The sequence below is a fragment of the Marmota marmota genome, unplaced genomic scaffold, assembly GCF_001458135.2.
Source record: "Marmota marmota marmota unplaced genomic scaffold, marMar, whole genome shotgun sequence".
In the NCBI taxonomy this organism is placed as follows: domain Eukaryota; kingdom Metazoa; phylum Chordata; class Mammalia; order Rodentia; family Sciuridae; genus Marmota; species Marmota marmota.
The window spans coordinates 46,011,061-46,028,030 of NW_026000037.1; the positions used below are offsets into that span (position 1 = coordinate 46,011,061).

The 16,970-nt window shown below is 36.4% G+C and overlaps 1 protein-coding gene and 1 long non-coding RNA gene across 3 annotated transcripts in view; one reads left to right on the top strand and one right to left on the bottom strand.

The window, feature by feature from the left end:
- Positions 1–16,970, bottom strand: part of Ccdc148 (coiled-coil domain containing 148) — a 328,203-nt gene that overhangs the window by 166,330 nt on the left and 144,903 nt on the right. The window lies entirely within an intron of this gene.
- The window catches only part of LOC125619411, a 51,690-nt gene continuing 47,235 nt past the window's right edge, over positions 12,516–16,970 (top strand). The window contains exon 1 of the long non-coding RNA XR_007350943.1: positions 12,516–13,269. This is a non-coding gene — a long non-coding RNA (uncharacterized LOC125619411). The remainder of the gene's footprint in view (positions 13,270–16,970) is intronic.

A 16,970-nucleotide genomic window follows, 5' to 3' on the forward strand; every position in this document is an offset into this window, starting at 1 on the left:
CTTATATTTGATAAAGGGGCTAAAAGCATGCAATGGAGAAAGGATAGCGTCTTCAACAAATGGTTCTGGGAAAACTGGAAATCCATATGCAACAAAATGAAGCTGAACCCCTTTCTCTCGCCATGCACAAAAGTTAATTCAAAATGGATCAAAGAGCTTGATATCAAATCAGAGACTCTGTGCCTGATAGAAGAAAAAGTTGGCTCCGATCTACATATTGTGGGGTCGGGCTCCAAATTCTTTAATAGGACACCCATAGCCCAAGAGTTAAATACAAGAATAAACAAATGGGACTTACTTAAACTAAAAAGTTTTTTCTCAGCAAGAGAAACAATAAGAGAGGTAAATAGGGAGCCTACATCCTGGGAACAAATCTTTACTCCTCACACTTCAGATAGAGCCCTAATATCCAGAGTATACAAAGAACTCAAAAAATTAAACAATAAGATAACAAATAACCCAATCAACAAATGGGCCAAGGACCTGAACAGACACTTCACAGAGGAGGACATACAATCAATCAATAAGTACATGAAAAAATGCTCACCATCTCTAGCAGTCAGAGAAATGCAAATCAAAACCACCCTAAGATACCACCTCACTCCAGTAAGATTGGCAGCCATTATGAAGTCAAACAACAATAAGTGCTGGCGAGGATGTGGGGAAAAGGGTACACTTGCACATTGCTGGTGGGACTGCAAATTGGTGCGGCCAATATGGAAAGCAGTATGGAGATTCATGGGAAAGCTGGGAATGGAACCACCATTTGACCCAGCTATTGCCCTTCTCGGACTATTCCCTGAAGACCTTAAAAGAGTGTACTACAGGGATACTGCCACAACGATGTTCATAGCAGCACAATTCACAATAGCTAGACTCTGGAATCAACCTAGATGCCCTTCAATAGATGAATGGATAAAAAAAAATGTGGCATTTATACCCAATGGAGTATTATGCAGCACTAAAAAATGACAAAATCATGGAATTTGCAGGGAAATGGATGGCATTAGAGCAGATTATGCTAAGTGAAGCTAGCCAATCCTTAAAAAACAAATGCCAAATGTCTTCTTTGATATAAGGCGAGCAACTAAGAACAGAGCAGGGAGGAAGAGCATGAGGAAAAGACTAACATTAAACAGAGACGAGTGGTGGGAGGGAAAGGGAGAGAGAAGGGAAACTGTATGGAAATGGAAGGAGAGCCTCATTGTTACACATAATTACATATAAGAGATGGTGAGGGGAACGGGAAAAAAAAACAAGGGAGAGAATTGAACAACAGCTGATGGGGTAGAGAGGGAAGAGGGGAAGAAGGGGAGGGGGGATAGTAGTGGATAGGAAAGGTAGCAGAATACAACAGTCACTAATATGGCATTATGGGAAAATGTGGATGTGTAACCGATGTGATTCTGCAACTTGTATTTGGGGTAAAAATGGGAGTTCATAACCCACTTGAATCAAATGTATGAAAGATGATATGTCATGAGTTATGTAATGTTTTGAACAACCAATAAAAAAAATAAAAAATAAAAAGAAATTATGAACTTTAAAGGGATTTAAAATTGCTCAAACTATTAGCAACTAATAATAATTACATAAATGAGGCATTGATTCATTGATTAATTTGTGGTATTGAGTGTTAAACCTAGGGGCACTTTACCACTGAGCTACATTTCCAGCTCTTTTCAAATTGTTTTTGAGACAGGGTCTCACTAAGTTTTCCAGGTTGACCTAGAACTTGGAATTCTCCTGCCTCAGCCTCCCAAGTTGCAGAGTTTATATGTGCACACCAGTGCACCCAGCCCAAATGAGGTATTTTTAAAATGTTAGCCAAATTTAATGACTGTGAAAGAAAAGTTTCTAGTTTCTAATACATTGGATCCTTCAATACTTTATTTGGTCTTTCCATGAGTTCTAGGCATAGTTTGAACAAGTTAAAGAGAAATAATATTTTTAAAAAATTTATTCTATCATGCTTACAGTAATATTTAAAAAATGATCAATCAATGAAATAAATATTGGTGAATACATTATTACACATACATATTAAAAAGGATTTTTTCTTATTCAAAAAAAATCCTATGTCTAGATGAGATACATACAAATGTAGACAGTTAGATTAATAATTACATAAAAGGGGCTGGGGATGTGGCTCAAGCGGTAGCGTGCTCGCCTGGCGTGCTTGCGGCCCGGGTTCGATCCTCAGCACCACATACAAACAAAGATGTTGTGTCCACCGAGAACTAAAAAATAAATATTAAAAAATTCTCTCTCTCTCTCTCTCTCTCTCTCTCTCCTACTCTCTAAAAAAAAATAATTACATAAAGGAAAATAAAGTCAGACTGAGGAAGATACTTATTTAAGGTCTGAATTCAAAGGGAAGTCTATATCTTTTACTTTACCCTCTTATCTGCTAGCTTTCTTGGGATAATAATAAATATTTGTAATGAAAAGATAACAAATGGTGCTGAATTTCAGATCATAAGGAAATCATTTATAAACAGGATCCCTGCACATTGCCTTCTCAATCATGTGTCCACTGTGCTCCAAAATACTTTATTCCTTTCAGAACACTCCTAGGCACTGGCTTAGTTCAATTTCTGTATAAAGTCATAGCAAAGTCCTACTCAAGGTGAAAAGGTTGCATTATCATTCTAAAGTCTAAATTAATGCCTCTTTATATTTTGAGTTTATTTGCATATTATAATAAATTAGAATAAATTTAATAAATTAGAATAATCAAATTCAGATGCAATCAGAGGGAATATTAATAGCAACAAATATTTTCTTTGATCCACTATGGATCCACATTGTTTATTTCAATGGTCTTACACTTAAAAGTTAAGTTTGCAATCCAAAAGTTTTTTAATGTCTTTATGCCCATGAAAAATATTTAACAATTTAAAACAGACTAAAACAACCCTTAAATCAGTGATACTAAGGGGAACTCCACTGTTCTCATATAAGGTTAAGCATTTCTATAAGGCATGCCAGTATTCTAGTAAGTAGGAAAAATTGCTTTTCAAAGAAAAAAATCTTCTCCACCTACTCTATAATGGGATGAAAAAAGAGGGTTGGAGATGTTCTATCAGTAAAAAGAATACTCTACAGTTCCTCAGTATGACATAATAATCTATTGCAAAGAAAGAATTTGAGAGGAATTCATTCATTGAACACAGCAAGTGTTTTGGTTCTGTCAGAATCAGTTCTGCATGTACAGACAGTCAAAGGCTTCTGCAAATAAAGCATTTGAAGCAGGAAAATTAAGCCAGGAGAAAGGTTGCCTGAGTGCACTTGGCATTCCAAACACCCTCAGATTTTCATGGACAATATCTCACGTCCTTTCTCAAGGAGCCCATTTGCACCCACTGTGACATGAATGCATTTTAACAGGAAAGTTAGCCAGATAAATTCTCCAATACTACACCATAAGCAACAGAATAAGAACAGAACTGAAGTCCACATCTTAGTTAATATTTTTAAACTGTCACTGTAATTGAAGGGCCTTGAACATGTTTTGAATTTCTACCTTTGTTTGATTACACATGTTGATGCGTGGAGGTGGTGTGTCCTCTGGAGGAAAAGCGACAGAACCTAGGTCCAACAAGTTTCCTGTTCTTTTAAATTGTCATTCATCTATATAATGGAGGCGGTTGGTTCCATGCCCAGATTGCCTTAATTAGCTGGAATTCCCATCACCAACATGCTGTGAGTCTTGGCTGACAACTTATGGGTGAACTACCCTGGGTCCCCTGGGAGCTGCCTCACCCAAGAGGCTACCCTCCTACCTTCTTTTCAGGGCCAACCACAATCAATGCCTGACACACCAGCCCATTTGCCTCCAGATGTGACCAACTCTGTGACACATTCTCCCTCCAGAGTCTCACTGCAGAAGCCAACAGAAGATCCAGTCTCCACTGAGACTTCCTCCTTGATTCCACATCTCCCCTTTCCTATTCTGCCTCCTTCACAAGCTTCTTCTGAGAGCACCCACCTTCCCCCACAAAAAAGTCATTGTCCTAGAAATCCTTGTCTCAGTTTTGTTTCTATAGAATTCAGTCTAAGATAATCTACAATCTTACCCATAATTTTCCAAAAGAGTTAAAATCCTTTGGTAAATGGAGAAGTACTTTCAAACTAATTGCTTTGATGATCTCTCCTACTGAATGGTGGTACAAGATTGTGGCTGTCCTCAAAGAGAAAATGCAAATAGCAAACATTTACAAAATGCTTTTCATATAAAAGCACACATTAAGCAGTGTACATTGCTATAAATAAATATAGCAGGAAGAGAATATGTGCAAATTTGAGTGCAGGAGACTCAGTGCATTTTTGTACGTTGTGTGAATGTATTAATTAGGTGCCATTTTTGTGCAACATTAAAAACCACTTAAACATACGAAATGACTATTAAACATTAAAACCAGATATTTCAAACCAAATATGCCATGAACAGGGATGACATCCATTTTGACCTCCTTGTTGATTTGAGAAGCCTCATATCCAAACAGCTTTTTCTAGTTACCACAATTACACAAATTGTAAGACATTTTTCAGTACATGTAGAATAAAAATGAAAAACATGCTGAAAGAAAATGACATATAAATACTCAACAATATTATTATTTTTAGAGCCGTTCCCAGAGCTGCAGGCTTAAATCTTGAGGCAAATATTTACACGGGCAATAATAATGGCAGAGCCGTGCATTTCCATTAGAATGCTGCTTATAAAGGAGGGAAAAACTCCCATCATTACATATATCCACTCCACATACTGAGACTTTGCACAGTAAAAATCCAAGAGAAATACTCATACACACAGCCTCTTCACAAAATGAAGCAGCCATTTTCTAGAAACATGGACTTTTAGCCTCTAAAATAAAATCATATTCAATTTCTAAATTTAAATCTGGACACTTATTTTTCTGATCAATTCTTCTTTTCTTTTGGACAGAGAAGTCTGTATAAAATAACTTAGACCCAGGTTAGCTTTTATAGACCCAGGTTAGCTTTTATTTCCCAAAGTTCTTGTTGAATTTAACTGTTTTGTTGGTAATTATGATAATAAACTAGCTAAATTCCACAGATAGTAAAAAATATTCTAACCCCTCATCTATACTCTAAATTTGAAAAATGAATATAATTTTTTAAAGAAAAGAATTATCCTAAATTTTACAATTAAAACTATTTAGCAGTTATCTGTAATTTCTATTTCTTTTGGTCCATCCAAATTTTCTAAGTGCTTTTTAATTTTTATCTTTATCATAAAACACCAAGATTCTACTCTTTTCAGGCTTGTTGAGCATTTCAAATACTTCAAGAAATTTTAGTCTGCAGAAGGGTAAGGCATTTACTACCCAGTCCCCACTGAGCCTCCCCATCCCCAAATACTGAAGTCCACAGATACCATTGCACTATGATTTTCCAGGAAGTGAGACAAAACAGGTAATTCAGAAAAAAAGGACTACCAGACTGATCATCTCTGTAATTCTGCCTCTTTGAGCCACTGCAAAAGGCCTAAATTGACTCCCAACTTAGCTACTAATTTTTACCAGAGTCACATTTAAACCACTTTCCTTGGGTACTGGTTTCACATCATCAAAAAACATTTGGAGGCAGACATGGGGAAAGAATAACAACAACAACAAAAATATTTACAGGTACTTTAATGACAGAAACAAATCTATAAACTAAGCCTTGTGTTTATAAACTACCTGAGAGCTGTTTATATTTTCTTCAAGGGAATGGAGCTTTCCAAGCAAAATGACAATTAGTGCCTTCAAAAGCTAGATGATGCAGTCATCAGCGTCTTTGGACTGCCTGATTGGAAAATGGCCACAGTAAATCTGGCCTAAAGGAAAACTTATCACTTAAAGTGTAACAATGTCAGGGGACACCAAGTGCTCCTCCACTAAATAACAAGATTGCAGAGAGTCACCAGTGGATTAATGTGGATGAAAGGTAATCCTGTCCCAATCCCTTTGTCTGGCTGCATCAGGTCTGATCCTGTGGAAAACATAACTCTACTTCACTTTTTAATATTGCCTTTCCAAAATAGACCCATCCAAAAACTCAGTCTATTCAGTCTGATTACTGAAATTGTCTCCTCACCCACCAACCACCCTATCCCATTCCCACTGCCTAAATGCACATCTTTGATTTTCATTCTGGCTTATAGGGGAGATTCTGGTCCCATACCCATTTCTAACCAACAAAATATGCTCCTGAAATTTCTTGGTTGTGTACATTCTCTTCCTAGGAGATCCATTCCCATTTAGAAGTTCTCACCTCCAGGGTTCCTGGGTTCTACCTAATCTAGTGGTTCAGCTAGGAGCTGACAACCACATTAAAGTAGACTATAGGGGGCATGGTCGAAATTCATTGAGTTGAAAAATAAAAAATAATAGTGACCCACAAGGCAAAGCCAGAGCTTGTACCAGCATCCAAATCCTCATTCTTCTGAGAGGTGACAGGAAGGAGAAAATATGGCATGGTTCTAAAAGTGATAGCTCCAAAATTTCTTATAGGAAGGTTTAGGAATAGGAATTTGACCAAAACAAGATTGCTAAGTGATTCATTTGGTGCAGACATCCATTTACATTTACATCCATTTACATCTATTCCCATTCCTCTAGCCAGTGTTTTTGTAAGTGCATGGACAAAAAAATCCAATCTGGACAATGAAATGTAAAGTCAGTCTTCCAAGGAAAAGGATTCTAAGCTTTGGAAAGGAGCTACAAGAGGAAAGTCTCTTTGTGGTTGTGGATGTCAGATGCTATGTGGAACTGCTGTAGTCATCTGTTTATAAATCATATAACCAGCAAGAAGTCAGGGCAAGAGAATGCAGAAAAAATAGGCCTATTATTCTTGGGCTTTCCTACCTCCAGACATCTTGCTAAATAAGGAATTGTTTTATTATTTAAGTCATTGTAAGTTCGGTTAGGGATTTTCTTATAGCTAAAGATATTCTAATCGACAGTTAACACAAGAAAGAAAAATTACTTATTAAATGTACCATCCTAATATTGTTTTGGAAGGAAAGTACCAGAAATGAATGTAAATATGAAAGAGAAGCAGAGCTAATTTGGCAAGATACCAGCATCTAGAGTACTAAATAAACATTCCTCAACTGATTTGGGGCAGATAAATTTTTAACACTAATGGCCATTTTTAAGGCAAAACAAAAAATGCCTCTAACTCAAATGAATAGAATCAGTGAAGACAAGATTATCTATGAATACATTATTTGCTTTATTTTTTTTTTTTTGTACCAGGGTTTAAAACCAGGGATGCTTAATCACTTAGCCTCATCCCTAGCCCTTTTTTTCTTTTTCTTTTTTTCTTTCTTTTTTTTCTTTTTTTGGTACAAGGGATTGAACCCAGGGTCATTCAACCACTGAACCGCATCCATCCCTAGCCCTATTTTATATTTTATTTAGAGACAGGGTCTTACTGAGTTGCTAAGCACCTCGCTATTGCTGAGGCTGGCTTTGAACTAGCAATCCTCCTGCCTCAGCCTGCCGAGCTGCTGGGATTATAGGCATGCACTATTGTGCCTGGCTATCCCTAGGCCTTTTTGTGTTTTATTTGAGACAGGTCTTGCTAAGTTGCTTAGGGCCTCCCTAAGTTGATAAGGCTGGCTTTGAACTTACAAGCTCCTGGGATTACAGGCATGCACCACTGCTCTAGGCTTGTTCTAAGTTTTTTAAAGTCCTTATATTGAGCCAAAATCTTCCCCCAAGTTACCATTTTATTCTTCACTTTTAAGGGGCACAAACATGTTTAAGTGCAGCAAAGTTTAATTGAATGAAGTTTAATTGAATATATAGATATTCTAACCAATTTTCCAGGTCCAAAGCAAGAATAATAAAATAGGCCTATTTTTGTGGGATATATGAATAAAAATTTAATTAACCATAATCAAGGCTTTGGAAATTCAAATCACCACATAAAAATGTTATAATATAACTTCAAATAAACTGTCAGTAATCATTAAGAAATTGTAAGAAAAGATTGAAAGATTAATCATTCTTTTTCTCGGTTTTATTTTTTTAGATGTTAACATTGTTCAATTTTATGTTCTTTTATAAGCATTGATATGGCAAATAAACATGAATTTGTGAATGCAGTAATTATAATTTCTTACAGGTCCCACATAGTGTCAGTTCTAATGATTATGACTTCTTCAAAGGATTCTATCTTATCACAGTTGGACTTCAAGGTGTAAGTAGTATAGAAAACTTGTGATGCACAATTGACTTGATTATATAAAATACATGTTATAATTACTCTTGTCAAAGTTTTGCAATCTTTACCATAGTGATTTTTTCTTATATTTGCTTACAGATATACATATTTTATTTTAATAACAAATTCAAGTTATTATTCATGTTAAAGTAATAAGTGTCAACTGTTCTGGACACAGATCTGTCAAGCTGTGGTTTCCATTCCTTCCAATCAATTTTCTCAAGATAAATTTGAAAAATGTAAACTTTCCATAAATAACTTTTACCCTTCCATCCCATAAAACTCAGAATTTTCAGTTCTTTGAAATACGGAAAATGTAGCCTCCATCACCATTATACTAGACTCTAGCTGAAACAAATGTATTAAGAACACAAGTGTGACATACACTCTCATTCCCAGAAAGCAGTGTTCTTGGCCACCCACCCTTGGCCTTGGGAAGCAATTGGAAGCCACCCCTGGACACTGACTCAAAAGCTTAAAATAATTTTTGTAGCCTTAAGACACTAAAAAATTTTGTTTGTGGGCCCATTGGTGAGGTCTGTCCTTTGTGAGACACTCAGATACTGACAACACCTTGATTTGCTACCAGGCATGGTGTACTACACTCACCTGGGCCCACTGAGGTGGCACCACCCCCATAAGACCTATAGAAACTGATGGGAACCCCAAACCTGTAGCTGGAAATACTGCACTTTGAGTTGCCAGAAAATCTACCTCACTTAAGAGTTATATCTCAACTGGCCGAACAAAATTTGGAAAATACCACAACCTCTGCAGCCCAGGGCACTAAAATACCACCACATCGCAATGTTGATTAGAGCTGAAGAAGCTACATGGACATTACACAAAAGAATCTATCTGGAACACAGTCTGTCCAACCAACACTCCAGGACACATGCCCAGGAGAAATACATTTACTAAAAAAAAACTACCATATACACTTGGTTGAGGCAACTGAATTGCCAGATGTACAAATATCAACATACAGACACCAGAATCATGAAAAAAGTTAACATGATATGCCTTTCAAGGAGACAGTAACTCTCTAGCAATATACCTTAAAGAAAAGGAAATGAATGAACTGTCTGAAAAAAATTTTTTTGGAGTAATTTTAAGAAAATTTAATAAGATATAGGAAAACATAGATAGAAAAATAAAAAAATTAAGAAGGTAATTTATGACAAGAAGGGGAAATTCAGCAAAAAAATAGAAATCATAATAAAAGAACCAATCAGAAATATTGGAGCTAAAGATTTAATAAGTGAACATTTGAAATGCAGTGGAGTACCTCAATAGCAAAACAGATCAGGTAGAAGAAAGAATGTCTGAGATTAAAAACAGATCTTTTGCAATAGCTGTGTCAAACTTAAAGAAAAAAAGGAAAAAATTACCAATGAAGAAATCTTTTGAGTTATGGGACACCAATAAATGAGAAAGCCTTGTATTATGGGTATTCTGGAAAGAGAAGAGGTGCTCACTTCGGCAGCACATATACTAAAATTGGAAAGAGAAGAGAAAGTAAAAGTCATAGAAAACGTATTCAACAAGATAATAGCTAATTTTTTTTTCTAAAATTTGAGAAAGATACAGACAACCAGGTCCAGGAGGCTCAAAGAGTCCCCAATGAATTGGACCAAAAAGGATCCTCTCTGAGGCTTATTATAGACAAACTGTCAAAAGACAAGACAAAGAAAAAGTTATAAAAACAAGAGAAAATTATCAAATCACATGTAAAACAATCCTCATTTAAACTAACAGCAGGGCTGGGGATGTGGCTCAAGCGGTAGCGCGCTCGCCTGGCATGCATGCGGCCTGGGTTCAATCCTTAGCACCACATACAAAGATGTCGTGTCTGCCGAAAACTAAAGAATAAATGTTAAAAAATTCTCTTTCTCTCCCTCTCTCTCTCTCACTGTCTCTTTAAAAAATATATAAATAAATAAACAAATAAATAAATAAACTAACAGCAGACTTCCCAGTACAAACTAGCAGGAGGGAATGCAATGATATAGTCAAATTTCTAAAAAACAACCAAACAAAAAATTACCAACCAAGAATAATATACCCAGAGAAGCTACACTTCAGAAATTAAGGAGAAATAAAGTCTTTCCAAGATAAGGGAAAACTGAGGAAATTCACCACCATGAGATTGACCCTACAGAAAATGCTCTAAAGATGGTGAATTGAAGGAAGGGCACACTTTCCATTTGCTCAGTGGTTCAAGACTCAAGCAAGAGGAGTATTGCTTCTCAGTGAGGTGGGTGACTGCGGGAATTCACTGAAATTTAATACTAGACAGTAAAATAAGCATAAAGGCACAGAAATTCAGGAGCTTTGAACATAGAACAAAAAATAATACATTAGAGACACGACAGCTTTGCCTCCAGGGGCAGCATTAGTGCCACTGGTTCCCTACAGAGGAGAGGGATAAACACAGGCAGAAAGAAAGAAAAGCACTGTGAATATATTTGGCACAGGAGAACCTGAGGAACAAAGGGGAAGGCTGATCTGATCTGACTCACAGACAGTGTGGCAAGCTCATGATTGAAAAGTGCTCTGAATCTCCAACTAGCAATGGACAGTTGAGGCAGAAACTATTTGCAAGTGGACCTGGGGCAGCTTGCAACTGTGAAAACTATGGAGTTTATAAAAACTATTGCAATATTTTCCCAGTAAATACTTGCCATGAGGTCCAGAGTGTGCCTGGCCCAGTGTGACTGAAATAAGCCCAAAGAGGATTGTGTCTAAGGGGATCTAGGCTGGGGATCCTAAGGGGATAAAGGCTTAAATTCTTTTTATTTCTAGTAGCTTATGCAACCAGCTGGAGAGAGGCCAGAAACTGCAGGCACTTCAAATCCGATCCTTGAAAGTCCACATCCACAATATGAGACCTGCAGAAGAATAGTTCCCCCAAGCTATGAGTGGAATTTTGGAGAGATCTCTGAGATCAAGATCTCCTGTAGACATTGCATCTTCCCTGTAATAGGGGATGTGGATCTAATCTCTCTGGAATAAATACTACTGGACAAAATTCCAAAGTTTGCTTAGGACTAAACCCCAACCACTGGAACTTCCCATTTAGATCTCTATATCAGTCCCACTCTAGGAGTACATCAACCTAGACTATACAGACAAAATTCTAACTGTCCCCCAGTCTATCCTACCTTATACTGTGAGACAGAAAGCTGAGAGTTACTACAAACAGATCTGGTTCTAGACCACACCAGATTGCAACTTGGTGGGAAACAGAAAGAGGTCAGATTTAGTTATCCTAGCCCTTGATGGTACATAACTCAAAATGAAACAGAAAGAAGGGCACCACAGATAGGCAGTAAACATCCATCCTGCCAACAGTTTTGGCCAGGTCAGTGGCAACAAGCCTTTGTCTTTCACTAAGAATTTTTTCCTATTGTTTTCTCTCTTTTCCTCCTTTTCCACTGTGTATATGTGTACATTCTTGCTGTGCTGATAGGTTTGAGGATATATATATATATAGATAGATAGATAGATTTTTTTTCATTTTTATCATTTTTCTTTCACCTGTTTGTTATTTAACCTTGTTTTGACTATGCAGGGGTAGGGTCTTTTGCAGGTATGTTTTATTTTTTATTTGTTTGTTCTTACCTTTGTTTTGTTCCTCTTATTACTCCTTTCCTTTCTTTCCCCTCTAATAGTCAAATACTCGTGTTCCCTCTTCCCCTATTTTATCATTTTTCATTATTTTTTTACACATCCTTGTTTATAGGTATCATCTGCTATCTCTTTCCTGATTCCTTTGTTCACTTTTTAAATACTTTAAACTTTCTCTTGCCTTTCTACCATATTTCCTTTTCACTTAAGAAACCATAACTTGGGCTGGGGATATAGCTTAGTTGGTAAAGTGCTTACCTCACATGCACAAGGCCCTGGATTCAATCCTCAGCACCTCACACAAAATAATAATAATAATAATAATAATAATAATAATAATAACTGTAACTTTACCCTTTTAGTTTATAAGATTTCTGCCCCCCACTGTTGTTGTTGTGGTTGTTATTAATATGGTCGATGGCACAGTTGACACCTGCTGGTTTAATGCTAGATCTAGTATACGGCTGTTTATTATTGTTGCTGATGTTAAGTGCTGACCACCCCATTTCTCTTTGTGTGACATTAAGTGTTACAGATGTCTTTTAAGCACTGGACATTTATTTTAAGGCTGTATATTGGTTGCTACTATTGTACTATGATTGTTATTGCTTATTCCCCCTTTTACTAAAATGTGCTGGGAGATGATCAGGATACTACAAGTACAGAGGATACACAACCTACTCCTATACTATGCCCACAATTCAGCCAAGTGACAGCAAACTTTGTTCCACAGACAAACCACAAACTAGTCACACTGAAGCTCCAACATTACTTTAACATATAAAATGCAGGAGAGGGGGGCAAGAAGATTCAAGATGGCAGATAGGAGGAAGGCTGTATTTTCATTTGTTCCTTGGCTTGGGATGCAAGCATCAGGAATATTGCGTCTCAGTGAGGTGGATGAAAAAGGGAATTCACTAAAATACAATATGAGACTGTCAGAGTCTCTTGAGACTCAGAAATCTGGGTACATTGAACAAAGGACAAGAAAGAGTACACTGGAGCCAGACTGGTTGTGGCAGCAGTGGCGGTGCCAGTTTACTGCAGAGGGGAGGGATAACACAAATAGAGAGACACAATGGACAATTTTGGCACAGAAAACCCTGTAGAACAGAAAAGCAGTCTGAACTTAGCTGAACCAAAAGCTGCAGAGTGATTTGGTGTTTTAAAAGTGCTCTGTGTATCTCAACAGGAAAAGTGGAAAGCTGAGGCACAGAGCCATGTTGAGGAGGACGCATTAGAGCTTGCTGTTACAGGAGCCCAGAAGATCATAGCAAATATTGCTATTTTATCCCAGCAAGAACTTTCAGTGTGGCCTTATGTGTACTTAGCAGAATAAGATTGAAATAGGCACAGAGAAGATATTACCAGTAGAATTCAAGTCAGAAATATGAGGTGAGCAATTTGCTTTCCCTTTGAGTCTGGTGACTCACATGATCAGTGAAAGAGGGTCAGGGAATAGCTGAGTGTGATTACAATCAGGGATTGAGCCTGGGAAGGCTATGTTCATAGGTGATGGAGCACGTGAGATTTGTAGAGGTTCTTTTCCCAGGCCTGTGAGTACAATTCTGTAGAAGTTCTTGAGATCAAGGCTCCCAGCAGAGACTAGAATCTGCCCGGCCCTAGGGGTATGTGGATCTAATCTCTCTAGAGCAGATATCACCCAACAAGTCCCTAAGCCCCAATTAGACCTGAGTACCAGTCATTGGAACTCCCTACTTAGAACTCTACAGTTGTATCAATCTGGTCTGCCCAGGTAAAACTCAAATTATAGTACTTACCATTCTGTCCTACTTAAACTGGTAAGAAGAAAAGCTGAAAGCTGTTTCAATAAGCTTAGGTTTTAGGTTACTCCACCAGCATCTTAGTGAGCAACACAAGCAGCTTTTGCTCTCTCTGAGAAGTACATAGTCCAAGAAGAAATGGAAAGGGCAGTCAGGCATAGATAGTGATCATTAATACTTGTTGACAGTGTTGACCACCTCAATTGAGACCATTCTTTCATTTTCCATAAGAAATCTTTTCCTGTTTTCCTAGATATAGATATATAGGTATACAAATATAGAAAAACACACATAGTTGTTTCTTTTTTTCTCATTTTTAGGATTTTTCATGATTGTTGTTTTTCTGTGACTTGTTTTTTGAGGGTATTTTGTTCATGTTTGTATTTTTTAAAATTTTTGTTTTTCTTTTTCTCCTGCTAATAGCCAAATTCTGATATTTTCTCTCTCTACTTACTTTATTTCTTTTACCAATTTTTGTCCTCCTTTCTAGCAATCACTTGCTACTTCTATTCTGCTTTCTCAGTTTACATTTTGAACATCCTAAACTTTCTTTTATCTTACTATCATCTTTTATTTTGACTTAATGAATTGTATTTTTACTATCTTTCAGAACTATTTTGTTTGTACAAATATTGCCCCAGCTGTTCATGTTGTAGTTATTAGTACTGTGCGTGGTATAGTAGTACTGTGCGTGGTATAGTTGATGCCTCCTGTTTATTTTAATGCCAGAAGTAGTTAATGTCTATTCATTATGTTTGCTATTGGCAATTGCTGACCCCGCCATTTTTTATTTTGTGGTAATTAGTATTCTAGATATCATAGTAGGCACTGGGGATTTATTTTAATGCTATATATTACGTGTTTCTGTAGTTGCTGTTGTTTGTTTCACTATTTTCTATGGGATGCTGTGAATCTCCTAGGACACCACAAGTTTACAGGGTAGAGACTTGACTGCTGAGATAATCCCAGCCTAGAAACACCACATATTGCTCCACACACAAACTAGCCATGCTCAAACTTCTATGATAATTTAATACAAACTAGTGACCAAGTCACAAGAAGGAATAGCTATGGGACATTCACTTCTACAGCAAAAACAGAGGAAATTAACATAAAGACTATGGAAACCATACCTATAATGGGTCTCAATCTAGATTGTACCCATACCCATTTATAATGTATAGTTATTAAGTCAGAAGAGCAATCATGCAGGTGTAAACCACAAATACTGCTACTTACAACACAATTACCAGATTTACAAGAAGGACCCACATCTTCTGAGACCATTAGGAAAAGTAGAACAGGTCTGACTGTCCTTCTTTCCATTTCTTCTTGGAATATGTATCCCTTAAAGAGAGCAAGGGCTGTTTGTGTTGCTCATTAAGATGCTAACTGGAGTAACCTAAAACTAAAGCTTGTTGAAATAGCTTTCAACCTCTCTTCTCACTAGTATAAGTAGGAGAAAATGGTAAAAGTGGAGAAATTTGGAGATTCAGACATAATATATATTTGAAAATATATTAATCATCACCAAAGAATGAAATGGGAACCTACACTACAAAACCTACTTGGAAATACATTGAAAATCCACAACCTTATATCTAGAATGTTTTGGCAAGAGAAGGCTGTGCCCTAAAAAGGCCCAAACATAAGTGTAAAAGATAATTCCATCCAATAGATGCATAAAACCCAATACAGGAATATGAGAAATATGAAAAACAAGGTAACATGATACTTCCTTAAGTTCATAATTTACCAGAAACTGACTTCAAAGATACTGATGTGGATGAAATACCAGATAAAGAATTTAAAACAATTATTTTTAAAATGATCAATTAATTCTAAGAGAACATAGAAAAACAACTGAATGAATCAGGAAAGTCAGTACAGTATTTGAATGATAAATAAGGAGATATTGAAAAAGAAATAAACAGAAATGAAAGAAGTAACAAATTAAATAAAATGTTCACTTGAAAGTCAAATAGAGTAGAGTGCACTGAAGATAGAATCTAAGAGCTGGAAGAGAAAATAGTCAGTCTTTGAATACTTAGGCAGTATTAAAGAAAAGAAAATAAGTAACTATGACATGAATATATAAGAACTTTGGGATGATATTAAAAGAAAAATTTTAAGAATCATTGAAGAGGATTGTGACACGAAAAATAATGGCATGATAACCTCTTCAGGGGAAAAAAAGAAAAGAAAAGAAAAATCTCCAAACTGTGAGAATTTGATGGGCATCCAGACATAGGAGGAATTCAGAACACAAAATAGAATAAATAAAAAAAAGAATCTCTCCATGACACATTGAAATTACAATATACAAAGAACAAGGATAAGATTGTAAAAAGGCTCATTAGGAAAAACATCAGGTCACGTTTAGAGTCAAGCTAATCAGAATTACTTATGATTTCTCAGCACAAACTCTAAAATTCAGGAAGGCTAGGAATAATATGTCCAAGTCCTGAAAAATCATAACCATCAATCAATATTGCATTATCAAGCAAATCTATCCTTCAGAATCAAAGCACAAATAAAAACCTTCCAAGAAAAGCAAAAGCCAAAAGAATTCATGACTAGTAGCCAACACTACAGAAAACCTGAAAGAAAAATTACTCACAGAAGAAAACAAAGAGAAATCCCAGAGCTGACAATTAGACAAGTTCATTTTTGAAGAGTAGCTAAGCAAATGAAAACAGAAGCAAATTAAACATTATAAATAAGCAAATATGCAGGATTAATTAACATATTTCTATAACATTTAGTGCGATTGGTCTCAACTCTAAAAGACACAGGCTGATAGAATGAATTTAACAAGACCCACTTATATGTAATTTTCAAGAGACTCATTTTACAGGCAAACACAGCCACATGCTAAAAGCAAAAGGATGGATATTGACATACCAAGCAAATGGAGCCTCCAAATGAGCAAGAGTAGCTACTGTCCTATCTAACAAATCAGATTCAAGCCAAAATTAATCAGAAGAGACATACTGGTAAAGGTAACAATCTAACAAAATGATATAATGACAGTAAATACCTATGCTTCAAAGATACATGCACCCAAATACAGAAAACTGACACTATTTGATTTAAAGATTCAGATTAACCTCACTACAACTTGGGAGGCTGAGATATGAGGATCACAAGTTTGAATCTAGCCTCAGAAACTTAGCAAGGTCCTGAACAACTTAGTGAGACCCTGTCTCAAAATAAAAAAATAAAAAGGGCTGGGGATGTGACCGAGTGGGTAAGCATCCCTGGGTTCAATCTCTGGTACCAAAAAAAAAAAAAAAAAAAAAAAAAAAAACC